Genomic DNA, 18,225 nt, shown 5'->3' on the forward strand with positions numbered 1-18,225 from the left:
GCAGCTTTGCCTGAAGTGGGAGCATGGGGAGGATGTGAGGGCTGGGGATTACTTCCCAGCAGCTGACAGTTAAGCCTCTCAGAAGCTCCCTACTTGTCCTAGCCACACACATCTATACCCACCCAGCCACCTTCTCCTGGCCCCTCCTTCCTTAAGCTTCTTCCACCTTCTCTGCTCCCAACTGCTAATTGGCCGCCTCTATTTTCTTCTTTTCATACCCCAGCATCCTGATGGGACAGCAGACGGGAGGGAGCTGCAGCCTGCAGGCCCATTGCCCAACTCCTCAGTGGAGGTGCTAGGGAGAGATGCCACAAAAGTATTTGACACCCTGAGGCCTCTGGCCACCTCTAGGTCCAGCTGCCCAGGGACAATTCCTGAATAGTCCTGAATACCCACACTCACTCCAGTTTCCACTCCTACTTCCTGGGAGCCTGCTCATTTCCCGAGGGCCTCCTTCTCTCAAGTGAACATGTTCCCAGGAGAGGTAAACTGATAGAGCCTCATGTGAAATAGGAAGGGGCAGAGGTCTTGGTATTACTGTCTCCCTTCCTTCTTCACCCACTCATTTCCCTTCTGAAGGGGACTTTTGGATGTCTGGAGCATTGAGAACTGGAGGAACAGGGATCCCCTCGATTCTGCCTCAAATCACATCACCCAGTTATATCCCTGGCTGCTTTTCTTAATGTCTCTCCCCCAACAGTAAAAGTCTGGTTCCCGATAGGTTTCTGTTGCCACCTGCGAATAGCTAGAACTCACCTCCTGCTTCGTACTCTCAATCCCTATCCCCTGCCACCCCCACCCCCCAAACCCAACCAACAGTAGTGGCCTTGGCCTCCTGGCAGAGCCATCCTGGGCTTGTTTCCATAGAAACTGGGTAGTCTGTGCAGTGCAGGAAGGGATGGGGAGACAGGAGCAGAGAGGAGGGACCAGACCCTGGGGCCTGCCCCAGAAGAAGGGAGAACGGCACTAAGAGAAGGGGAAAAACAACCTGTCCAATGGGAGGGTGGGATCTGGATTTGGGGAGAGGAGAAAGGAAGTAGCAAAAGTTTGGTAGGTTCTGTATTCATGCAGCTTGCTCTAATGCCTTCTGAGGAGGGTGCTCTGATGCCTCCTGAGGAGGGGACACCCAAGTGCGACGTTTCCTGGTAAGGGGAGGGAGATTTCTCTCTACCCAAGCCCCTAAAATCCTTCTTTAGCAAGAACTGCCTGATCCAGGATGAAACTCTTTCCTAGAGCCACTACTCTCTCAGACAGGGACCATAGGATACCTTGCTTCCCTTAAGAGCTAGCTCCAGCCTAGTGGCTCCGAGCGCTGGAGGCTGGGCAGCCCCGGGACTGGTGGCCGCTGCTGACCCCGTGGCGTGCCGCTCTCAAAGGCCCCATTCATCTCTGGGGGCTGAAGGCGCCATTGTCCCGGTCGGGGGGGGGGGGGAGGGTTGGTGGGGGCAGTGGGGGGTCTCGACTCAGAAGGAAGGAATGCGTCTGGAGAAGTTGCCTCCAGGGCTCCAGTCTCCAGATCGCCACCAGATCTCCATCGGGACCCCTTCACGACCCCGAGCCCTTTCCCCTATTAGCTCTGAGCCGCCTTCAGGCTTATCCTCAGAGTGGGAACGGCGGAGTGCGAGGGAAGTCTCGCCCCACCCACCCTGCCTGCTGTCTTCTAGAGAACGTTTTCTGGCTCTGGGAGCTGTCCAGCACCTCGGGTCCTGACGGACCTTAGACTTGCTTAGGTGCCATCAGGCAAGAGGGTGCTAAGGGTCGTGGGGATCCCGGAGCTGTTCTCCACTCAGACCGTGACCACAAACCACAACTTGCCTGGGTGGGCTTTGGTTCAGCTTTGGGCATGGGGATCTATCAGTGCTGAAAAATGACCCCAGGAGCAACTTCACCGAGGCCCTGTCTTAGCAGAATTGAAGGGTTAATCGCCACCAGGCCACTCCCCTGGAATTACGTCTTCAACTCAGCAGAAGAAAAAACCACGAGAGGTCAGGCCCTGCCTCTCCCTGCCCCCAGTCTCTCCCCATGCCTCTATTTCAGTTTTCCTCCAGCTCTCTCCCTCCTCCTCTCTTTCCCTCCCTGCTGGGTTGGGGGCTGCTGAATTATCATTTCTCAGCTCTGCTAATGTGCTTCCTGCTGCGGGGAGGGATCATAATTCTGGGAGATGATTAAGTTTCAAATTGTTTTTCTTTGTGTTGCTGTAGATGAGGCTTTAATATGGTCCCTTCCCAGACAGGGGGCCTGGCCTGGCCCCAGCTGCCTGCCCCCATCCCTCCTTTGCTAGCCCTCTTCTCTTTTATAGGCCAGGTTTGGGACCATGTCCTTTGGGGTCCTCTCTAAACTTTGGGGGGAGGGCATGAACCAGTCTTGATTCAAAGGGGAATACATATGATGTAGTGGTGAGGAACCCTGGGTTTGAAGTCAGACAAGTTAGAATTCAGACCCTAATTCTGCCACTTACTACCTGTTTGACCTTGGATGAGGTACTTAAACTACCTGAGCCTCAGTTTCTTCATCTATTAATTGGGGGTAATTTAATAATTGCCTCATAGAGTGCTTGTGTGGATTTAAAGTGATAATGCATAAGTGCTTAGCAGAGTGCCTGGCTCATGGTAAAACTTGGTAAATGTTAGTGGTCATTTAAAAAATTTTTTTAATTAATTTTTTTAATGTTTATTCATTTTTTTTAACGTTTATTTTTTGAGTCAGACAGAGACAGAGCCTGAACGGGGGAGGGTCAGAGAGAGGGAGATACAGAATCCGAAACAGGCTCCAGGCTCTGAGCTGTCAGCACAGAGCCCGACGCGGGGCTCGAACTCACGGGCTGTGAGATCATGACCTGAGCCGAAGTCGGCTGCTTAACCGACTGAGCCACCCAGGTGCCCCCGTTTATTCATTTTTTGAGAGACAGAGCAAGCGAACATGAATGAGGGAGGGGCAGAGAGAGAGGGAGACACAGAATTCGAAACAGGTTCCAGACTCTGAGCTGTGAGCACAGAACCTGAGGCGGGGCTGGAACTCATGAACCATGAGATCACGACCTGAGCTGGTCAGACGCTCTGCTGACTGAGCCACCCAGGCTGCCCCTAAAAAACATTTTTTAATGTTTTTTTTTTATTTTTGAGAGAGAGAGACAGAGCACCACCACAAGAGGGTAAGAGAGAGAAAGAGACACAGAATCTGAAGCAGTCTCCAGGCTCTGAGCTGTCAGCACAGAGCCCAATGCGGGGCTTGAACTCATGAACCAAGAAATCATGACCTGAGCCAAAGTTGGACTCTTAACCAATCGAGCCACCCAGGCACCCTAATGTTAGTGGTTATTAATACACACATACCCTGTTTGATCCTGCCTCCCCTATCCTCCTTGATTTTATTCTTCAGTAAATGTATATCTAATGCCTAGTATTTTCTAGGCACTTTGCAATAGAAATTAAGTTATCCAGGAGTTAGGAGGTTGGTTTGCTTGCTTATCCTCCCTAAAACACCCCTTCATTCACCCCCTTCCCTCCTTTCAATTGGAGTTCACTCTCAGTATATCCTCCCACCTACGTCTAGATCTTCCTTCATTATTCCTACTCCATTCTTGTTTCTTTCACTGCAGTCTTATCACTTCACCTTGATTCTTATCCTCCTAACACAATGCATCTTTTACCTTTTACATCATTCTTAATCCCATTTGGGGCCATCAGAGGGAATAAAGGGGTTGAATTTTCAAACAAGGAGAGAGAATCCTGAGTTATAGTCTGTGTGTGTGTGTGTGTGTGTCTAAGGGTCAGACACAAGTTCACATTCAGTGGTGGGTCTTTAGCAGACTTCTGAACTGTCATATTTGAACTGTGTGCTTATTTGCTTCTCTATCTCCTATGTATAAGCCATACAACCCTTGAAATAAAAGTCTGTTTCTTTGCCTACCTACCTTCCTGCTCTGCCCCTGCCTCTTTGTTATACTCTGAATGGGAAAGTCTGCTGGGTGTCAGTAAGAGAAGCTGATTTATGATAATGTATTTTTGTGTTCAACTGGCTTCCTACCCTTCACCATACTGGCTTTTTTGCCCAGTTTCTCCAAGATGTCATTTCATAACTCTTTGAGGACTTGGTTCAGTGCAAAAACAGAAGCTACTCTATGTATTTTATTTTATTTTATTTTATTTTATTTTATTTTATTTTATTTTATTTTATTTTTGAGAGAGAGAGAGAGAGAGAGAGCACAAGTTGGGGAGGGGCAGAGAGAGGGAGATAGAGGATCTGAAGTGGCTCGATGCAGGGCTCGAACTCAAAACCATGAGATCATGACCTGAGCCAAAGTTGGACACCCAATGGACTGAACTACCCAGGTGCCCCAACTCTATGTATTTTAAACTGAAGGGAATTTAATATAGGGAATTAAGTTTACAGAAACAATGAAAAGACTTGTGGAATAGACTCCTAGTAAATGTACCAAGAGAGCTAATATGAAGAGAGCTATGTATGTATGTCATGATCACAATGATGGGGACTCAAAATGTCATCACTGAAACTACTGAATTAAAGAGCACGTTCCAGAGATTTGCCATCTAGGAATTAGAAGAGACAGAAGTTGGAGTGGCTGTTACAGGAGAACCCCATGTCTACAGGATCCTGCCTGCCAGCAGAAAGCCCAAAATAGCAGAAAGAAGGCCCCTTCCTCCTTTTTGTCTTCCAGTCACACAAGTGCACCTAAGTGTAAGGGAGTCAGGGAAATGTAGTTTTCTGGTCTCTGTAATATAGTAGTAATAGAAGGAGTACAGGATGCATGCCAGTTGACCATTTTCAAACTAATTTGGATTCTGCCCTTTAAGAGGTCACAACTAGAGGAGAGAACACCAGGATCAATGCAAATTTAAAGGAACCAGGAGCCAGAAAGTGTCTGTGACAGTTAAAACATCAGCCACATGAGGTCTGAGACCTTGGCAGTCTTAAATTGATTCCGGACCTAATTTGGAGCTATGGAGCTTCGGCTCTGCTAATCACTAGAGGAACTAGGCTAAAGACAGTGTACTAAGGAGAGGGGGAAAGGAGAGACCATGATCCAGTGTCAAGACAGTTCTCACTTCCAGCAAGGACCTGTACATGGTAATCTAGGGCCCTGAGTGCAGTCCCAAGGAAAGAGGGCCCATGTTCAGTGGCAGCTTCTCCCACACCCTACTTTTGGTTTATGCGGCCCTATGTGACTCACTTGTTACGTCTTCAAGACCACTGGACGAAGAAAAGTGTGGAGGAAAAAGACTAAAGTGGGTCCATCTGGAGTAGGTGTGCCTGAGCCCAGGAGTGTTTTGCTGGGGAACACTGAGGAACTGGCACCTTCCAGCTGTCTGTATCTGCTTCCTCCTATAATTCCAGATATTTTGGCATCTCTCCTCTTTTATGACTCCAGGTATCTGGAATCAGGTCCGGGTACTAGGACAAGGAAATAGTGACAGCTTCCAAGATCCCAAATAAATTTCAGGTCCATAAATGCCTTCAGTTGATAACTACTGAGTGAGTAGGAAGGTCTAGGGATAAGGAGTAGACTGGCATCCCTATGGGCTAAAAGTGGAAGGTAGTACATGCTGGTTGGTGGGTAAAACTGTGACCTCAAGAGTCCTGTCCTGGATTAGCTGCTTCCTAGTTGTGTGACCTGGGGCCAATGATTTAATGTCTCTGAGCTTGTTCAGCTTCTGTAAAGTGGGAATGATATGTACTTATCTCACAAGATGATTGGATAATTAATTGAATTAATAATACATAAATATGTATAAAGTGCTTAGCCCAGTGCCTGGCATATAGTAAGCTTCGAATAAATGGTAGCTATTAATATTATCGTTGTTAGTGTTAATATGTTCTCAGCAACAAACATCTTCAATCTTAATTATCAGGAAACATATGTAAAAGACGTTCCTGGGGTGCCTAGTTGGTTTGGTCAGAGGAGCATGCGGCCCTTGGTCTCAGGGTCACGACTTTGAGCCCCACATTTGGTGTAGAGATTACTTAAATAAATAAAAACTTTTTAAAAAGAAGCGGAGTTTCCTTATACAAAACTTGCTCCAGAAATATGAACTCTCAGTCACATTCTGGAAAAGTGGGGAGTCCGATAGGCCAAGACGCCCATCAAGCCTGTTGCCCTCAGCTGAACAGTCTCTGTCCCCTTCAATCCCAGTGCTATCCCTGTGTGATTCCATTGGGCATCTTAACATGGCCCAGGAGGAGGGGGGCATGGTGTCGCTCTGGCAGGTGAGGAAGGGAAAGACTGGTGATATTCAGAGGCCCAAGATCAAAACAGTTTGGAACATCTGCTCCAACCTTTTGTGCCCCTTTCCCTACTCTGCTCTCCTTTCTCCAAACCCTCCAGCTTCATTTCAATTTTATTGAACATCTGCTGTGTACCAGGCACTATGCCAGGCACGGGTGGTGCAGTAAAGAACAGAGAGAAAGGCAGTCCCTAACCAATTGGAACTCTCAGTTGAATGGGGTCACAAACTATGCAAATACAATCACACAAATAATCAGTTAATTATAGTTGCAATAGGTGCATCCAAGGAAAATGCCAGAGAGTAGTGAGAGTGGATAATGAGGGAACTTAACTTCCCTTGTTAGTCTAGGGGAAAAGGGAGCCAGCAGAGAAAGCCAGATGAGACCTGAGGAATAAGAATCAGCTTGGGCTAAAGGAGGGGGAAGTGCCCTGGGCAGAGTGACTTCCTGCCAAAATGTTACATGATAACCTTATGGTGTGTTGTCTTGACCAGAGGTATTTGATTTTTAACTGGGGATTCCCATAGGGATAAATATTTAATGGTGGGATTTTTGAGAGGCATGTGACCACCTGATAGGGTCAGGAGGCCTTCTCAGCAGCATTCAGACCAAACCATGTGGCCAGGAGGGCTAGCTCCGGGTATGTAGCGTGCATGAGTGTGAGTGTGAGTTTGTGTGTGTGTGTGTGTGTGTGTGTGTGTGTGTGTGTGTGTGTGTGTGTGTAGGAGTATAATTGCATGCTTGTGATTGTGAATGCTGGTGCAGGTATGTATGGATAAATGCAAAGCTGTAACTAATAATTTTGACATCGGGGCCAAGTAGCAGAAATGTATCTTTAAATCCAGTGATACTCCAGCTCTTGATGGAATTGGGGGAGAGCCGTGAAGGAAGACTGTTCCCCCATGTGCACACAGGTGCCCCAACAGTTTGGTTCCTTGCCCATGACTTGGGACATCACAGATCACCCATCTCTGCCGGTGTCTGGGACAAAATAGGCAGCCTTGCTAGGGAAGCATTGGTGTTGACGGTGAGGGAGGAGGAGAGGGTTTTAATTTGCCTAGGCTTTTGAAAGTCACTATTTAAAATGTTGGCACCCTATGTATTCTTGTTCCTGGGTTCCTGGTGAGCATACCTTTATTGAGACTTTGAATGTATATGTGCATAAATATGTGTGTGAATGTTGATTGTATGTGCTTAGGTGTGTATATGTATATAATGTGTGTGTGTGTATGAATAGGTGTTTGGGGACTACAGTATAAATTGTGATAACTAAAAGCCCCTGTGTGGTTGGGGCCAGCAGACATGTTCCTGTGCACCTTCCTTCCCACTATGCCTGTCTCCACAGGGGCTAGGATTATCTGCTGGTCAGGGCTGAGTACCTTCATATTAACAACAGTCTGAAGATGTACTCACCACAACAAGGCAAACAGAAATAATATGCTCACATTCACCTCCATTCCGTAAAGTAAGTGGAACCTGGGCCCACTGCAGTGAATGAGCTTCAATAATTCATCCCAGCTGCCAATGTGATATTGATATAAAGCTAATTTAACACTGGGGGAGCCAGGGGAGGTAAGGAGCAATTATGCCTTCACCTGCAGCATAGTCGCTGCTAACTCTCTGGTGCCACAGTGAAAAGCAGAATCCCAGAGTAGGAAATGGGCTGGAGAGGTCACTTGCCCTTTTCTTTCTTTGCAGGCAGTTGACCTTCTGAGGCTGTTAGGATGATGTTCTATTTTCTTCTTGATGATATTCTTTTCTTTTTAAAGATTTTAAGCAATCTCTACACCCAACATGGGGCTTAAATGTACAACCCCGAGGTCAAGAGTCACACGTTCTTCCAACTGAGTGAGCCAGCCAAGCGCAATGATATTCTTGAAAAGAGACTTTCTCATCCCCATCTCAGCATTCAAACCTGCCAATGGGGAAGGAGATGCTTCTTAGATCAGACTAAGGTCTCTTCTGTATTTCCTTCCAAGGAATTAAAACCTCTGGCACTTTCTATGGGGTATAAGATTTTTTCCAGAGAGAGAAGGAATCTATAGTTAATATCTTAAATGACATTTCACAACCCACTTGATTTTCTTTCTCAAAATAAAAATAACTCATTTAATGTCCCCAAAATATTTGAGTTCCTATCTTTCCTTATTTATTCAATAAATGCTTTGTAAGCACCTGCTGGTACTAGGTGAACTGAATAGTTTGGAATCTTGCCTACATGGGTTGACAGTTTAGTGGCAGAGAGAGAGATTTAACAAATACACAAAGGCAGCTGGGTGGCCCAGTCAGTTAAGTGCCCTACTCTTGATTTTGGTTCAGGCCATGACCCCAGGGTCATGGGATTGAGCTCCAAGTTGGGCTCCATGCTAGGCATGGAGCCTGCTTGGAATTCACTCTCTCCCTCTTTCTCTTCTCCTCCCTTGCTCTCTGTCTCTCTCTCTCAAAATAAATAAATCAATTTTAAAAAATACACAAATAAGTATATAATTGCAAATTGTTCTCATTGCTACTTATTTTTATTTATGCATTAATTCAAACATCAATTCAACGGGAGAGAATAACAATAAGGAACAACTTTAGAATGGGAAGACCTCTCTGGGCCCTAAAGAATGAATAGCCTGGGAAGAATGTGGAAAGACTGGACCAGGGGCTGGAAAAGGCACATGTTTGATGTTTTACTTCTTTTTGTGTGTGTGTATGCTTATTTTAGAGAGAGAGAGAGAGCTTGACTGGGGGGAGAGGCAGGGAGAGAGAGGAATACCGAGGACCCAAAGCAGGCTCTGTGCTGACAGCAGAAAGCCCAAAACAGGGTTCAAACTCAGGAAGGAACCATGAGATCATGACCTGAGCCAAACAAAGTCAGATGCTCAACCGACTGAGCCACCCAGGTGCCCCTGATGTTTTGCTTTTTGTTGCAAAGAAATGATTAAAGTTTACCGGGGCCGGGGGGGGGGGGGGCGGGACGAAAGAAATTGGAAAAGAAAGATCTGAGTTCAAATTCTGCCTTTGCCACCTGATAGATGGATTGCCTTGGGCAAGTTACATCTCTCCTTCAAGTCTCAGTTACCTCATCTATAAAATGGAAATGATAATGTTTCCCACTTTATAGGACTGTTGTGAAAAATTAGTTAAATAATGTTCTAAAATGCTTACCAGTGCTTGGCATATGGTGTCAATAAATTACTATTATTGCTATTTCAACAAGACTGACAAGACCACCCAATGGGAAAAGAATAGTTTCTTCAACAAATAGTGCTGGACAACTGGGTATCCACATGCCAAAACAAACAAAACAAAGCAAAAAAACAAAAAACAAAAAACAAAAAAAATGAAGTTGGATCCCTACCTCACACTATATACAAAAATTAATTCCATAACTCCATGTGGATTGAAGACCTAAATGTAAGAGCTAAAACTATAAAACTCTTAGAATAAAATGTGAAAGCAAATCTTTATAACCTTGGGTTTGGCAATGGCTTCTTAAAAGTGACACCAAAAGTACAAGCAACAGAAGAAAAAATGGATAAATTGGACTTCACCAAATTCAAAAACTTTTGTGCATCAAAGGACGCCATCAAAAAAGTGAAAAGACATTTTTTTCTCCCTTCTTTTCTTTCTTTCTTTCTTCCCAAATCATATACCCAATAAGATTCTCATATACAGAATATATGAAGAACTCTTACAACTCAATGACAAAAAGATAATACAATTTAAAAATGGGCAAAGGACTTGAATAGACATTTCTCCAAAGAAAATATACAAATGGCCAATAAGTACATGAAAAGATGCTAAGTGTCATTAGTCATTAAAGAAATGCAAATTAGAAATGCAGTGAGATACTAATTCACACCCACTAGAATGGATATCTATAATAAAAAATAATAGAGGTGTCTGGGGCTGGCTTAGTTGGTAGGGCATGTGACTCTTGATCTCAAGGTTGTGAGTTCAAGCCCCACATTGGGTGTAGAGATTACTTAAAAATAAAATCTTAAATAATAATAAGGGACACCTGGGTGGCGTCCAACTCTTGGTTTTGACTCAGGTCACGATCTCACAATTCATGGGTTTGAGCCCAGAGTTGGGCTCTGCCTGCAGTGTGGGGCCTGCCTGGGATTCTCTCTCTCTCTCTCTCTCTCTCTCTCTCTCTCTGTCTCTGTCTCTGTCTCTCTCTCTCTCTCTCTCTCTCCCTCTCTCTCTGCCCCTCCCCTGATCACACACACACTCTCTCTCAAAATAAATAAATAAACTCAAAAAAATAATAATAAAAGGGAAATAACAAGTACTGGCAAGGATGTAGCAATATTGGAGCCCTCATACAATCCTAGTCAGCATGTAAAATAGTATAGTCGCTGTGGAAAACAGTTTGGCAGTTCCTTAAAAAATTAGACATAGGGAGGCACCTGGGCGGGTGTTAAACCTCTGACTCTTGATTTTAGCTCAGGTTATGACCTCAAGGTTCGTGGGATCAAGCTTCGCAGTGGGCTCTCTGCACTGACAGTGCAGAGCCTGCTTGGGATTCTCCCTCTCCCTCTCTCTCTGCCCCTCCCCTTCTCGTGTTCTCTCTCTCAAAATAAATAAAAATAAACTTAAGAAAAAGTTAAAGATTGAATTACCATATGATCCAGCAATTCCACTCCTAGATATATACCCAAGAGAAATGATAACAGGTACTCAAACAAATGCTTGTACAAGAATGTTCACAGTAGCAATATTCACAGTAGCCAAAGGTAGAAACAACACAAATCTCCACTGATGGATAAGTGGATAAACAAAATGTGGTATATCCATATATGGGAATATTATTCATCAATAAGAAGAAATGAAGTACTGATGTATGCTACATGAATGAACCTCAACAACATTATGCTAAGGGAAAGAAGGAAGACACAAAAGGTCATGTAGTATGATTTCATTCATATGAAATGTCCAGGATAGGTAAATCCATAGAGATAGAAAGCAGATTAGTGGTTGCCAGATGTTGGGAGGGGGAATGAGGTGTGGCTACTTGATGGGTATGGGGTTTCTTTGGGGGATGATGAAAATGTTTTGGAACTAGATAGAGGCAATGACAGCACAATGTTGTGATTGTACTAAGTGCCAGTGAAGTATATACTCTTAAATGGCTAGTTGTATCTTAGTTAATTTTACTCCAAAAAATAAAAATAAAAGGCAGATTCCTGGCCCCACCTTCAGAGCTTTTGACTTAGTACAACTGGCATGAGGGCTAAGAATCTGAATGTTGTACAAGTACCTCAGATGCCTTTGATGCAGGTGGCCCAGGTACCATATGTTGAGAAACTTCACTAAGCTATGTTAAACTTCCTTTGATCCTATCCCGTAGATCCCTGAGCCTCTCCTTTTGTAAGCCACCTGTAATTGTAATTATCCTGAACCTCTTTCCCCCTAAACTGTAAACTCCCTGAAGGCAGGGCCCATGTCTTCCTCATTCACCATAAGATCCTCAGCATTTGAAAAGCATCTGGGCATTGCACGTCCTCAGCAGATATAGGATGAATTGAATTACTGAATTGGATTAGCTGGAAGGGTAATCCAGGGTAAAATGGAAGGGTAAAAGGGAAAAATCCCAAGGTGTCTCTAGCCCAGGAACCCATAGTCTGTGTAGTGAGTCCAGCATTTGAACACCCCTTTCTCTAGGACTTCTATCATATGACAGAGTATATCAGTCCCTGGTGTGGAAATCAGCACACTCTGGTTTGGAAAGGCCTTCCCCAGTACCCCCTACTGGGCTCTTCGTGGGAGGTACATCTAAGGAGCTCATGGCCAAGCTTGGGCACAAGTCTCTGTTCTAAGACCTGTGGACATGGCATTCAGAGGTGCACACCCCTGTAGGCATTTCTTGGCTGGAAGACCCTGGCCAGGTTTTCTTGGCCTCCTGGCTAATCCCAGTGCCTTTTGGCTGGGTGACAGCTCTTATTCTTGGCTGCTTCCACGGTGCCTTAGAGCATACAGTCAGCAGAATGGCTTCCCTCACTGTCGCTGAACTGGGCCTGGGCCATCCTACTGTGTCCTGTGTTGACTTCCGAGGCTAAATCCACACTGCGGGAAGCGTGATGTAGCCAAGAGGGTGTCAGTGAGGCATCTCAGGGACTGGCTGGAGCCTCATGCCTGGGCCTCCCACAGGGGGCCTGCACAAATGCGATTCTCTCCTCACTGCTCTTACCTCTCTCGTCCAGGTCCCCAGATTCCCCCTCCCCTCTGTGTCTTCTCTGACTCTGCACTAAATTTATGATTGTCAATCATATCTGCTTACCACACACGGGAGTTCCAGAAAACAGCCTGCATGGATGAGAGTTAAGGGCACGTGCATTTACAGGGTGAGCTAAGAACCAAATCACAAAGTCCTAGATATACAGCCATACCCTGCCCTGCAAGGAGACTCCCATGTAGCATGTGCAGAGAAGCTTGGACTGGACGGGATATACATCAGGAAGGAATGTGTATTCAGTATGTGCTTCACAAAGGATGATGCTGTACAATAATCTCACACTGTGAGTAATCTCTCCATTCCACTTGGGACTGGAGATACAGTCTCGGGTCTTAGCAACAATAGGTTTTATGGGGCTTGCTCTGTGGCAACCATGGTTTCTTACGTTCAAGTGGTCCCATTCATTGGTCTGTGGGTCTCCTAATACCTAGAGGACAAGGTTGTCCTGTAAGGGGGTGAATTCTCTGCACCTGTCAGGGAAGCCTGCAGGGATGAGGTAGGGGACAGGATGAGATGAACTTGTGGTCCTTTCCACATCTGGCCCTATGTTCTAAGTTTAAATGGATACTGTTCTAAGGTGTCAGACATTGTGAATCACTAATTTTTAGTCTTTGTGTGTCATGGAAAAGAAAGTACCCTCTCTCTGCCAGGCAGATGGCCTATCCTGGGGAACGTGAAGGAGCAGCTGGGCAAGGGGTGGAGGTGGGATGGGATGAGGAAGACAAAGGCCAAGAAGTGTGTACTGGGTTTTTTGTTTGTTTGTTTGTTTGTTTGTTTGTTTTTGTTGTAGAGAAAGAGCAAGTGAGCAGGGGAGAGGGGCAGAGGGAGAGAGATAATTTTTTTTTAATTTTTTTAAACATTTATTTTTAAAAGACAGAGAGCAAGTGGGAGAAGGGTAGAGAGGGAAGGAGACACAGAATCCAAAGCAGGCTCCAGACTCTGAGCTGTCAGCACAGAGCCTGATGTGGGGCTTGAACCCATGAACAACCTGAACCGAACAACCTGAGCCGAAGTCAGACGCTTAACTGACTGAGCCACCCAGGTGCCCTGAGAGAGAGAATCTTAGAAGCAGGCTCCACGCTCAGCACCGTGCTGCATCCCAGGAAGCTGGCATCATGACCTGAGCCAAAATCAAGAGTCAGGCACTTAACCAACTGAACCACTCATGTGCTCCGGGTCCTGGTTCTGTTGTACTCGAGCAAACCTCTTAACTACTCTCAGCCTCAGTTTCCTCATTTGTAAAATGTATTGGAAAAAGAAGTCATAATCATCCCCATTTTATAGATGAGGAATCTGACACTCAGAGAGGCTATCTGGCTCAAGAATTCATAGACTCGGGATTCAAACTTAGGTGGTCTGACTCTAAAATAGAAGCTCTTCATTACTAGGAATTACTACAGGGGTGGGGGTGTGCAGGATGAGCCCGGGGAGGAGGAGATAGTGTAAATTTTATGCGGACATCCACTGTTAAATGTTTCCTGGTTTCCAAATTGTTGAACCGAGAGTGTTTTAGCTTGAAGGGAACGCGGTATTGTGGGTGGGCAGGAAGCAAAAGGAAGGGAGACTCAATGTGACTGTCTCATGCTGTTTCTTTCTCGGGTTTACAGCCTCAGGCAGGCCCCAAGCACGGGAACAGTCACGTTAGCACGTGCCTAGGGCTCCTGTCCCCCAAGATGAGAACATGAAGCAGGGTGCCACTGCCTCTCCCTTCCCCCCAGCAAGCCAATGTTTGGAGGCGGGAGGGTGGGGTGCAGCGGTTGCCACAGTTTACGCTCCTCCAGAGCTTCGGAGCAAGATTTCCCCAAAAAGCCATATTAAATAAATAAGAGGAAATTCAGCAGATGGGAACATGAATCAATGAAAACTCCCATATGAGTGCAAAGATTTATGTCAAAAAACAAAACATCAACATCTGGGAGCTGCCGCGTCTCCTCTTGGCTGCTCGTTTGGAATGGATTCTCAGTGTCGCTTTCCGCCTCTTTCTGGCCCTGGGAGAGGACAGAAAGAAATAAAGAATGAAGCCCATTTAAAAAATAGTCATTTTTAATCAGAAATGAACGCTGTTTTCCCCCTCAAGGCTGGAGGGAACGTGATCCGGGCGGCGGGGTTGAGGCGCTCGGCCCCGGGATCACGGGGAGACGGAGCCCCCTGCCGGACGCGGAGGGGCGCCCGCCCCCCGCTCCTCTCTGGGGTCCATTACCTCCAGATTTCACAGCTGCCAGGCAGCGCTAGCGCGCACCCGCCAGCGCCCCCCGCACTGCGGCCGCGCTTGGTGGTTCCGCGGCGCCCGCGCCCCAGCCAGCCCCTCGCCTCCGTGGGGGCCGGGCGGGGGGCGAATCCGCGGCGCGGCCCGCTTCTCCTTTGGCCAAAACAAACCTCTGCCTGGGTTTCTGGGCAGAAGGATCGGGGACATCCGTGCGGCGATAGAGGAACCTAGGTCTGAGGAAGATGGAACTGAGCTCAAAGGCCACCCTTAGCTCTCAGCTCTCAGCCGAGGGCCGTGCAGACATTAAGAGGGCAGCCTTTGGATCCTGATATCCGGGTTCAAATCCCAGCTCTGCCGTGCCAACTGTGTGATCTTGAGCAATTTAACTTCCCGGAGCCATGGTTTCATTATCTGTAAAATGGGAATAATAGCACCAGCCTCCTAGGGGACTTATGAAAAGCAAATGAGAAAACGCACCTAAAGTACTTAGTAGAGCACTCGTATACATGAAATTGAATGCTCATTATCATCATTAGGATAAAGGCTCAAATTCTCATCATAGTCTGCAAAGCTCTGCATAACCCATGCTGGTAGCTCTGCGGCCTTCAAGAGGCCACTGTCTGCCTTCATTACTGAGCTTCGGCTGGCTGCATTAACCACCCAAAATCCTAGTTCCCTTCTGCCTCAGGACCTTTGCATGCACCGTTTCATCTGCTTGGAAGGCTCTTTTCCACCCTCCACCTCAAACCAGCCTGTCCTTTCTTTGAGCCTGAATTTACTTGTCACATCATCCGGGAAAGTCTCCCTGATTTTCCCCTCCCCAAATGTAATCTCTGCCCTCTGTTCTCATAGCAGCTGGGCTTCTCCTTGCTAGCAGTGCTCCTAGATGGAATGTATCATCAGTTTTGTTATGTTTAATGTCCACCACCCCCTGAACAGTTTGCCCCATGGGGCCAGGAGCCTCTCCTATTGCAAGCCCAAGCCCTGGAACAGTGACTGACCTAGGACCTCTATTTGTTGTGAATCACCCAGCATGGCTGGTGGGACCCTGAGGCCTGAGGGAATCTTGAGTCTTTTATACTGTTTCACCAGTTCCTTCCAACAGGGGCCTTCAAATAGAGACACATTCTGCTTTAGGGTCAGAGCTCTTACCTCTTTGGCCACTCTGGCTCAGAGCAAACAGCTCTGAGGATACCGTCCCCTGCCCACGAATGCAGTAGGAATGCTGCCACCCAGAAGCAGAGAGGCAGGTAGGAGCAAGGGGCTGAAGGGCGGGTGAAAGCTGTACACCCTGCTCCCCACGCTGAGCTTAATGAGAAATGTTCACAAGGGTGGCAAAGGAGATCTGCAAAAGCTCAGCTAAAAACAGGAGTGCCTCTGGCTTCTGAGCTGCCAAATCCCAGGCAGTGGAGGGAGGCCCCTGCCTAAGCCAGTCTCAGCGCCCTGAGGGTGCTGTTCTCACCTTTCACACCCACCTCAAAGCTCCACTGATCCCGCTACATCTCCTCTCACCACCCCCAGGGCTTTTTTTTTTTAAAGGTTGGATTCACAGCCTTCATTTGCTCTCTTAATGGCAGCCCTGCCTGCTCTCCTAGATTCCAAGAGTCAGCTGGCAAAGGGTCTGAAGGCTTACAGGGAAACTGTTCAGAGTCTTCTCTGCTGAGGCCTGACTGAGGTTAGGTGGGGGTTCCTTCAAAGACTCGATGAGACCACCTTTCTTTGTTCAGGTCCCCTCCACCCTCCAGCTCTCAGAAATCTGCATCTTCCAGCAGTATCCAGAGAATTCTGACAGGTGGATCTGAGGTCACAGCAGGACATCTAATGGAAAAAGTCTAGCAGATGATGTCAGGCTAGAACTCAGGAAAAAGAACAAGGCTAAGGCTAAGCCTAATAATTGTTGCCATTTATTGAGTTCTTTCTGTGTGCCAGGTGCTATGCTAACTAAGCACTTTACATGTGATGGCTCAGTGAATCCTCACATCAACCCTGTCAGGAAGGTACCGGTACTATCCCCGTATCCCCATTTCACAGATGAGGAATTTAGGCTCAAAAAATTCAAGTCACTTTCCCAAGTTCACACAGCTAGAAAATGGTGGGAGATTCAAACGCAGGCCACTAGGACTCTGGAATCCAAACTCTTAACCACTCTCTTCTCCTTTTTTTTTTTTTTTTCAACGGTTTTTTTTTTTTTTTTTTTTTTATTTATTTTTGGGACAGAGAGAGACAGAGCATGAACGGGGGAGGGGCAGAGAGAGAGGGAGACACAGAATCGGAAACAGGCTCCAGGCTCCGAGCCATCAGCCCAGAGCCTGACGCGGGGCTCGAACTCACGGACCGCGAGATCGTGACCTGGCTGAAGTCGGACGCTTAACCGACTGCGCCACCCAGGCGCCCCTCCTTTTTTTTTTTTAAATATAAAGTTTATTTATTTATTTTGAGAGAGTGCACACACGTGCACATGTGGGCACGTGTACACACGCGTGTGCGTGCACGAGGTGGGTAGGGGCAGAGAAAGAGGGAGAGAGAGAGAATCCCAAGCAGGCTCTGCACTGTCTTTTTGCAGCCCAATGGAGGGCTCTATCTCATGAAACATGAGAACATGAACTGAGCCGAAACCAAGAGTCAGATGCTCAACCAACTGAGCCACCCCTGCGCCCCTAGAGTCTCCTCTCCTTTAGGAGTCAACAACACAGAAGAGAGTTCAAGAAAAGGGCATTGGACAGAGAACTGAAACATGGGCAATGCTTGGGACTCAGGGACAGGAGGAGGAAGAGGCAATGGCAGACACAGAATGATCAGAAGGTAAACCAACACAGGAAATGCAGTAGAAGGGAAGCTGGGGAGAAGACAGATTCAAGGGCCTGATGCAAAAGATGGTGATTTTTGATGGGCCCTGGGGACTAAGTAGGTGTGGGAGTATCTAGCACCTTTGGGGTGTCTGTGAAGATCATGAGAATTCCAGAAAGAAAGCTAGAGAGAGAAGGCTCACTTCATCGACTCCTAAGTCTACAGTCCTGGTCTTTCCTGGATTCCAACTATATCCTGTCTTTAGGGTCCATTAAATGTCCCTCCGCTCCTCCATATCCTGATCAAATTTTTCCCAAAAACTATCTTAATGAATTTCTAATACTGGCAGTAAAAGTCAAAACTTATGTGGGGGAGGGCAGAGAAGGGAGTTGAGCCAACCCTGAGTTCAAGGTTTCTTTCCTGAATGGCTTGGGGAAATGATACAATTGACAGAAATAAGGAAGTGGGATGATGAGGTGGTTTTGTATGTGAGAATTAAGGAGTGGACAGTCCACTGAGTCAAGTGCTCTGGGCCAAGGAGATTGATTGAGCAAAGGCCCATTGGTGGTTAATGAGGTGGTCTTTGACGACCGCACTGACAGCTGTGTCAGAAGAACAGCGATGGAAGCTGGGAGACAAAACTGAAAAGCAAAGGAGTCGTGAAGTTATAGGAAGCAGTGTGTGTGCTACTTAATTAAGAAATCTGGCAGTAGAGAGAATGAAACAGAATGGTAGCTGAAAAGGGCAGGAGGATCAAATGAAG

The sequence above is a fragment of the Panthera tigris genome, chromosome A1 (genome assembly GCF_018350195.1).
Source record: "Panthera tigris isolate Pti1 chromosome A1, P.tigris_Pti1_mat1.1, whole genome shotgun sequence".
In the NCBI taxonomy this organism is placed as follows: Eukaryota; Metazoa; Chordata; class Mammalia; order Carnivora; family Felidae; genus Panthera; species Panthera tigris.